This window comes from Musa acuminata, chromosome BXJ1-8 (assembly GCF_036884655.1).
Source record: "Musa acuminata AAA Group cultivar baxijiao chromosome BXJ1-8, Cavendish_Baxijiao_AAA, whole genome shotgun sequence".
In the NCBI taxonomy this organism is placed as follows: Eukaryota; Viridiplantae; Streptophyta; class Magnoliopsida; order Zingiberales; family Musaceae; genus Musa; species Musa acuminata.
Genome location: NC_088334.1, coordinates 26,105,584 through 26,114,298, shown reverse-complemented (window position 1 = coordinate 26,114,298; position 8,715 = coordinate 26,105,584).

Sequence of the window (8,715 nt, the reverse complement as noted above, 5' to 3'; positions counted from 1 at the left end):
TTTCTCCTGTAATTGTTCTAATCTTTCCTATTGCAAGTATCCTGATCTTTCCTCACTGCAATTTTATCTCTACATTTGCTTTGAATATGAGGAACTTGAATTGTTCTAGCCTTGCACTTGATATATCTCCTATTTAGACGTAATGATTTGAATCTGTGCAACTTCCAAGATTCTGACCTTTCTACCTTGTTATGATTAGAACTCCATGTATTGACATCTGATTTGGACAAAACTTATTTGATCAGAATATAGACTCATAAACCTTTGTTTTGATTGCTTATTTTAAGAATTTGGAGTAAGTTTGTCTGCCCAAACTTCTGTTTCAAATGAGCCTACAGATTCTGCAAAACAAGGATCGTAATTTCTGACCTTTAGATACTGAACTGTTTATAAGTCCCTGTTGCAAACATTGATTTATTCAAAGCTTATTTCATTGGAAACTAGACTCATAGATCTTTCTTTTGATATATAGATTGAAAGATTTAGAATCCAAACACCTGCCCAGTTATCTGTTGAATCTAACATTATGAATTCTGCCAAACAGAGATTTTGTTCTACGACCCTTGTTTACCAAATTATTTGTAACTCTCTCTGTTGGACAGTTCAATTCATATGAAGCCTGTCTTATCTGAAAGTATTATCCAATGATTATTTCTGAGTAAATTGGAGCACGATTGATAGTTTGAATCATTTGTTCAATGTGCCTTTTGTATTCTACCAGAAATCGAGCTTTGGTCGATTTCTCATATTCTGGATTCATTCCTTTGGAAATTGATATCCTTTAGCCTTCTTATTCAATTGAGCTTTATAATACTGCTTTGAATTCTTGTATGCTCTTGTCCTTAAAGTTATTTGCATTCTTGAAAACTATTGTGTAACATTTAAGCTATATCGTATTGACTCCTATAGGCACATGTATAACCCATTGTTCCGCATTTGCTTTTGATGTGTGCCTATTCTAGTTTTATTCCTTTGGATATTGAATTCTTCTAACCTTCTTATTTAAATTGAGCTAAATATGATTGCTTGGATTCCCTGTATACTCTTGCTTCAGTTTCATTCCTAATATGAATACATTTGTGAGAGATTTGTTCCTGGCAACATATTGTCTTGAAAAGGCACATGTACGTTTTGTTGTTCCGCATGTGCTTCCGATATATGCTACTTATTGTTAAAACTGCCCTCTTGTACTCTGGTGTGTGGGATTGTCTGGACCTTTGCCAGAAATGGTAAAGGGTATGCGCTTATTGCCCGCTCTGTGGGGTCCCGCTCTGTGGGATATTCTGGACCTTTGCCAGAAATGGTAAAGGGTATGTGCTTAGAGCCTGCGATGCTCTGCCAGCCCCCTCTGACTTCACCTAGACGTGGGTGGATGGAGCTCCCAAACGTGGGAGACTTTTGTCAGGTGGTCATTCAGAAATGGATGAATCACATTCTGACTGAGATCCCACTACACCTTCTGTATGTTTGATATGATATCCAGAGCTTTGGTTATGTGTTTCTGTACATGCTTTGGATAAGATTGATATGTTTGCAATGTCAAAGACGACGTTTGAGCTTCTGTACGGTATTTGTTATTGATATGCTCTGAAATGTTTCCTCCACTGTTGATATGTTTCGAAATGTTCCATATGTCGTTGACATGCTCCGGAACATTTCATACGCCATTGATATGCTCCAATTACTCTGTGCTCCATTTGCTATGAACTGATATATTCTGAAATGTCCTATTTGCCATTGATATGCTCCAATTACTCTGTGCTCCATTTGCTATGAACTGATATGTTCTGAAATGTCCTATCTGCCATTGATATGCTCCAATTACTGCATGCTCCATTTGTTATGAATCAAATATGTTTTGAATGACATGAATACTTATGATTTTGTATCTAATGAGATGATATCCTTGAGAATTCTTGTATTCTGCCTTACATTATGATACCTTACTCATTTGAAACCGTTTCTTTTGTTCTAAATATGTTTTGTCACTTGCTGAGCTGTTTTTGGCTCACTCCGTTGTTATATAAATCTTTCAGGTCAGCTTGTCACTCTTCAAGATGTTTGATTTGGGCTGAGGCAGTGGATAGCTATTCAGAATTATGGGCAAGTCTTGTCGATTGTTATGCTATTGTTGTATAAGCATATTTTGTATGTAATGAATTGTTCTGATGATCGAAATGGATATACTGTGTAAAAGTGTTAGAAGATCTCTCTTATTTGGAATTTCGGAATGTTAAGTCTAATTTATGATGATATGAACTTGTGGTGAATAGTTGGAGTTCTTATTGTATAATTTATTTAGCTTGTGGATTTATAAATGTTGTTCATGTTTGTCAAGTTGGCTTGGGTTGCCATAATTGTGAATTATCGAGTGATGTGATATATGATTTTAAAATGCACAGGTTTTATGGATGTGAATTTGATTAAATGTTTTTCAGTGTCCTCAAACGTTAGTTTGGATCCTGGATTGGTCTGTGACGAAAATTTTAAAAATCATGGATATATTTGAGGGGCGTGACATCTACATCCAACAAAATCTGCATTAGCATAAGCAATTGCCTTAAAGTTCTCGGATTTTGGATACCATAATCCTAGATTTGTGGTTCTTTTAAGATAACTAAGTATTCTCTTAACTGCTTTAAGATTAGATATCTTAGCATTAATTGAAACCTAGCACAAAATCCTATACTAAACATGATATCCGGTCTAGTTGCGGTGAGGTAAAGTAAACTTCCTATCATACCCCTATAAGCTTTTTGATCAAAGCTCTCTCCACTTTCATCAATTTCTAACTTAGTGGAGGTACTCATAGGAGTGTTGATAGCCTTTGCGCTATCCATATTAAACCTTTTTAGCAAATCTAGAGCATATTTTATTTGACTAAGAAAAATATCATTATTTAGTTATTTGATTTGTAAGCCTAAAAAGAAAGTTAATTCCCCCATCAAACTCATTTCAAATTCAAGACTCATACTTTTGACAAATGACTCACATAGAGATTCATTCGTGGAACCGATAATAATATCATCATTATAAATTTGAACAATAAAAAAATTATTTTTAAAATTTTTGATAAACAATGTAGTGTCGACTTTGCCTTTAGAGAAATTATTTTCGATAAGAAATGAGCTAAGTCTCTCATACCAGGCCCTTAGGGTTTGTTTCAATCCATAGAGAGCTTTAGTCAATTTAAACATATGATTAAGAAGATTATCATTCTCAAATCCGGGAGGTTGTTCAACATAAACTTCTTCGGAAATAAAGCTATTAAGAAAAGCACTTTTAACATCCATTTGAAATAACTTGAAATTATTATTACTAGCATAGGCAAGGAGCATCCTTATGGCTTCTAATCGTGCCACAGGAGCGAAGGTCTCTTCATAACCACGATACCAAATTCATCTTGCTTGTTTGAAACCTTTGGCCACTATTCTAGCCTTGTTTCTAACCATGATACCAAATTCATCTTGCTTATTTCTAAAGACCCATTTAGTACCAATAACTAAATGGTCATTTGGCCTAGGAATAAATTTCTACACCTCATTTCTCTTAAATTGATTTAACTCATCTTGCATTACGATGACCTATGAATCATTATTCAAGGCTTCTTCAATGCATTTTGGTTCAATTTGGGAGAGAAAAGTGGCGTTTGCACAAAAAAGTTTTAAAAAAGGAACGAGTTTGAACCACTTTAGATGTGTCTCCTATGATTAGCTCCTTAGGATGAGCATCTACATACTTCCAATCCTTGGGTTAGGATGTTTCGGAAGTAGATGCATCTAAGTTGCTAGATGGAGAAAAGATTTCATTTAAATTCAAAGCATCAAAATTAACATCATCATCAAAATCATTTTTTTTTAACTTCAGAAACTTTATTAAAAATAACATGAATAGATTCTTCTATAATCAAAGTTATTTTATTAAAGGTATAAAATGCGTTAGAAATAGAAGAATAGCTAAGAAAAATTCCTTCATCGGATTTAGCATCAAATTTTCCTAAGGCATCTTTTTCATTCAAGATAAAACACTTAAACCCAAAAATTTTAAAATATAAAACATTGGGTTTTTTATTGTTCCATAACTCATAAAGAGTTTTGGTGAGTAAGGGTCTTACTAGAATTCTATTCATGACATAGCATGCCGTGTTTATAACTTCGGCCCAAAAATATTTGGGTAAGCTATGTTCATTTAACATGGTTCTTGCCATTTCTTGTAAGTTTCTACTCTTTCTTTCTACTACTCCATTTTGTTGAGAATTTCTTGGAGTAGAGAAGTTGTGATTGTATCTATTAGATTCACAAAATTTTTGAAAATCACGGTTTTGAAATTCACTATTGTGATCACTTAGAATTGACGAAATCATAAAACCCTTTTTATTTTGAACAAGTTTACAAAACTTAGAGAAATACTAAAAGCATTCACTTTTGTGTGCCAAAAAATAAGACCATGTGTATCTACTATAATCATTGACGATGACAAATGCATATTTGTTACCTCATAGGCTTGATGTAGCAATTGGTCCGAACAAGTCCATATTGATCAATTGCAAAGGTCTAGAGGTGCTTATTTGGTTCTTAGGTTTGAAGCTATATTTTATTTATTTTCCTAGTTGACATACATCACACACATCATCTTTAATGAACTTGATATGAGGAATTCCTCTTACAAGTTCTTTAGATGAAATTTGAGTAATTAGTTTCATGCTAGCATGACCTAATCTCCTATGCCAAATCCAAGCATCATCATTCAAAATCGAAAAATACATTTGATTGCAAAGATCATTAATGTCAATAGTGTATATGTTATTTTGTTTTAGTGCAATCATAGATGTGTTTTTGTGTAGTTTTTAAATAATACAAGCATTAGATTCAAATTTAATGATGTATCCTTTATCACACAATTGACTAATGCTCAAAAGGTTATGCTTTAAGCCATCAACTTGTTAGGATCAAGAGCACTAAGAGGGGGGGGTGAATTAGTGCAGCGGAAATATTTCAGCGATTAAAACCGAAAGCTGCGTTCGTTTGATAAAAACGATTTCGATGTAAAAGCCGATTCTAAGATTACTTTAATGACGTTAAAGTAAATCTACAAAGGCAGTTTGCAGTTTATGATGAAAATCAGAATGCAAGCGCAAACTGAAATGCAACGTTCGTATGATAAAACCGGTTTACGTCTAAATGTCAATTTTGAAGATACTGAACTTTGAGATATGCTTTATAAATGCGCAGAAGGCAGTTTGCAGTTATGATTGAAATCAAAACGTAAATGTAAACTGAAATGTAATGATTGTACGAAAAAGTCGATTTACGTCTAAACGCAGATTCGAAAAGTTCTGAACTTAGAAACTCGTTCGTAAAAGCGCAGAAGGCAGTAGCTATTTAGGAGGTTTGCAGTAAAGATAAAATGCTCAAAGTAAATGCAAACCGAGATTTAGAGTGGTTCGGTCAATCTTGACCTACTCCACTTTTGGCTTCCTCCACCGACGAGGTCACCGACGTCAACTAGAGGCCTTCCTTCAATAGGCGAAGGCCAACTACCTGTTAGAACCCTTGCAGATTCTAAACTTGGGGTTGATCTCTTTAGGGGATCGGCCTCCTTGGAACTCTATAGGGGTTCCTCCCTCCAAGTTGCTGCTCAAAGGCTGCAGAAAAGATTCATCTATTGCTTATGAAAAGAGAAGGAATACATGGCTATTTATAGGGCTTCTAAACCCTAACTCCTAATAGGACTCCTACTTAAGACTCTTACTTCTAACCAACTCCTAATATGACTCATACTCAAGACTCCTATTCCCTTACAACTCCTAATTCTTCTCTAAGAAAAAACCTCCTAACAAAATGTCCCTTTCAATTAGGACTCTCCTAGTTAGTCCTAACAAAGTGTCCCTTTCAATTAGGACTCTCCTAGCTAGAGTCCTAACAGAATGTCCCTCTCAATTAGGACTCTCCTAGCTAAAGTCTTAACAGAATGTCCCTCTCAATTAGGACTCTTCTAGCTAGAGTCCTAACAGACCCGCCCTCTTCAAATCAGCCTTATCCTCAAGGCTGAGATTCCATGAACTCAGGGAACTAGGTCTTCAGCTCCTCATATGGTTCCCATGTGGCGTCTTCAAGTGGTAGATTATTCCAATACACTAGTACTTCAGTAGAGGGATGTCGGCGACGCATCACGATCCTGCGATCGAGGATGGCCTGTGGTTGGGCTTGAATAACTCCATCCTTAGTTGTGTTGGGCAGTTGGATCTGGGGTGACTCGTGTTCTCCCAACTTGGGCTTTAGGCATGATACGTGGAAGACGGGGTGAATTTTGGCATCTTCAGGTAATTTAAGTCTGTATGCCACGGCTCCAATACGCTCTGTGATCTGATAGGGCCCATAAAAACGTGGGGATAGCTTCATGGAGGCTCGAGTGTTGATAGAGAGTTGCTTGTATGGTTGTAGGCGAAGATAAACCCAATCTCCCACTGAAAATTCTCTTTCACTTCGTCGTGTGTCGGCTTGCTGCTTCATTCTGGCTTGAGCGGTAGAGAGATTATCTTTTAACAGTTGTAAGAGTTTGTCCCTATCAATCAATTCTTGGTCAACCTGATCTACCTTGGCCGAGCCAATTACATACTTTGGAATCACAGGTGCTGGTCGACCATACAATGCTTCATAAGGGGCACATTTTGTAGATGAATGATATGTAGTATTATACCACCATTCGGCCCAAGGAAGCCATTTTGCCCACTCTTTTGGTCGGTCGCTAGCGAAACACCGGAGGTACGTCTCTAAGCACCTATTTACCACCTCTGTTTAGCCGTCAGTTTGTGGATGATATGCTGTGCTCATCTTGAGTTTGGTGCCTTGTAACTGAAATAACTCGGTCCAAAATTTACTAGTGAAGATCCTGTCACGATCACTTACGATGGACCTTGGCATCCCATGCAGTTTAACAATATTTTCTATGAAAATCTGAGCAATACTAGCAGTAGTGTAGGGATTTCTCACAGCACAAAAATGAGCATATTTCGTAAGTCAATCAACCACCACGAGAATCGTGCTTTTACCTTTGGAAGATGGCAGCCCTTCAATGAAGTCCATGGAGATGTCAGTCCACACTGAGTCTGGTATGGGTAGTGGTTGTAGCTTCCCTGGATTTGCCACAGTTTCACCCTTGTGCTGTTGACATACATCACATTGTGCCACATATTCAGCAATAATTTTTTTCATCCCTCTCCAATAAAAATTTTGCTTCACTCTTTTGTAGGTTCTTAGGAATCCAGAGTGCCCTGCTGAAGGTATAGAGTGCATTTCATGCAAGATGATTGCGATGCAAGGGGAGTCAGGTATAAGCACAATGCGACCTTTGTAGCGTAAATCCCTCGAATCCCAGGTGTAGTGGGCTATTGCACTTGGATCCTCCTCCAATTTTTTTATGATCTTGCTGATCTCTAGATCTTTCTTCCATTCTTCCCTAATGTCCTCGAGGAGACCGGTGGTAGGAAGGGAGATGGCTGAAACCTTAGCTTGTTCAGGTAGCCGTGAGAGTGCATCTGCAACAATGTTTTCTTTCCCCTTTTTGTAAATAATTTCATAATCAAATCCAAGAAGTTTGGTTACCCATTTTTGCTGCTCAGGGGATGATATCTTTTGCTCCAAAAAGTACTTGAGGCTTTTATGGTCAGTTTTAATTTGAAATCGTCGGCCGATCAGGTAGGGTCTCCACCTCGTTACTGCGTGTACAATGGCAAGCATCTCCTTATCATATACTGACATATTTTGATGGGAGGGAGATAATGCCTTACTAGTGTATGCGAGTGGTCGACCATTTTGCATGAGAACGGCTCCAATTCCGACTCCAGATGCATCGGCCTCAATGATGAAGGGTTTATTGAAATCCGGTAGCGCAAGCACCGGTGTTGTTGTCATGGCTGCTTTAAGTTTGTCGAAGGCAGCAGAGGCTTTGTCCGACCATTGGAAAGCATCTTTTTTCAGTAAAGAAGTGAGTGGTGCACTGATCTTCCCATAGTCCTTAACAAATTTTCGGTAGTAGCCCGTTAGTCCAAGGAACTCCCGCAGTAATTTCACGTTTGTAGGTTTCGGCCAGCCTTGCATTGCCTCAATTTTTGTTGGGTCTACCGCCACTCCTTCTTCTGATATTATATGCCCAAGGTACTCTACTTTTTGCTGGAGAAAGCTGCACTTTGGTTGCTTAACAAAAAGAGTATTCTCCCGAAGGATCGTCAAAATAATTCATAAATGCTGAAAGTGAGTCTCAAGAGAAGGGCTGTAAACGAGAATGTTATCGAAAAATACCAGCACAAATTTACGAAGAAAGCTCCGAAATATATCATTCATGAGAATTTGAAAGGTTGAAGGAGCATTAGTGAGTCCAAAAGGCATTACCAAGAATTCATAATGGCCATCATGCGTGCGAAATGCAGTTTTTGGAATGTCATCGTTACGTACCCGAATTTGGTGGTAACCGGATCGGAGGTCCAACTTCGTGAAGACTCGAGCTCCTTTCAATTCATCAAGAAGTTCATCCACCACTAGTATTGGGTATTTGTCCTTGACAGTGATGCCATTTAAAGCTCGGTAGTCGATGCACATCCGCCAAGTTCCGTCCTTCTTGCGTACAAGTAACACCGGTGAGGAATAGGGGCTGCAACTTGGTCGAATCACCCCTGTTTCAAGCATCTCCTTTACGATCTTTTCAATTTCATCTTTC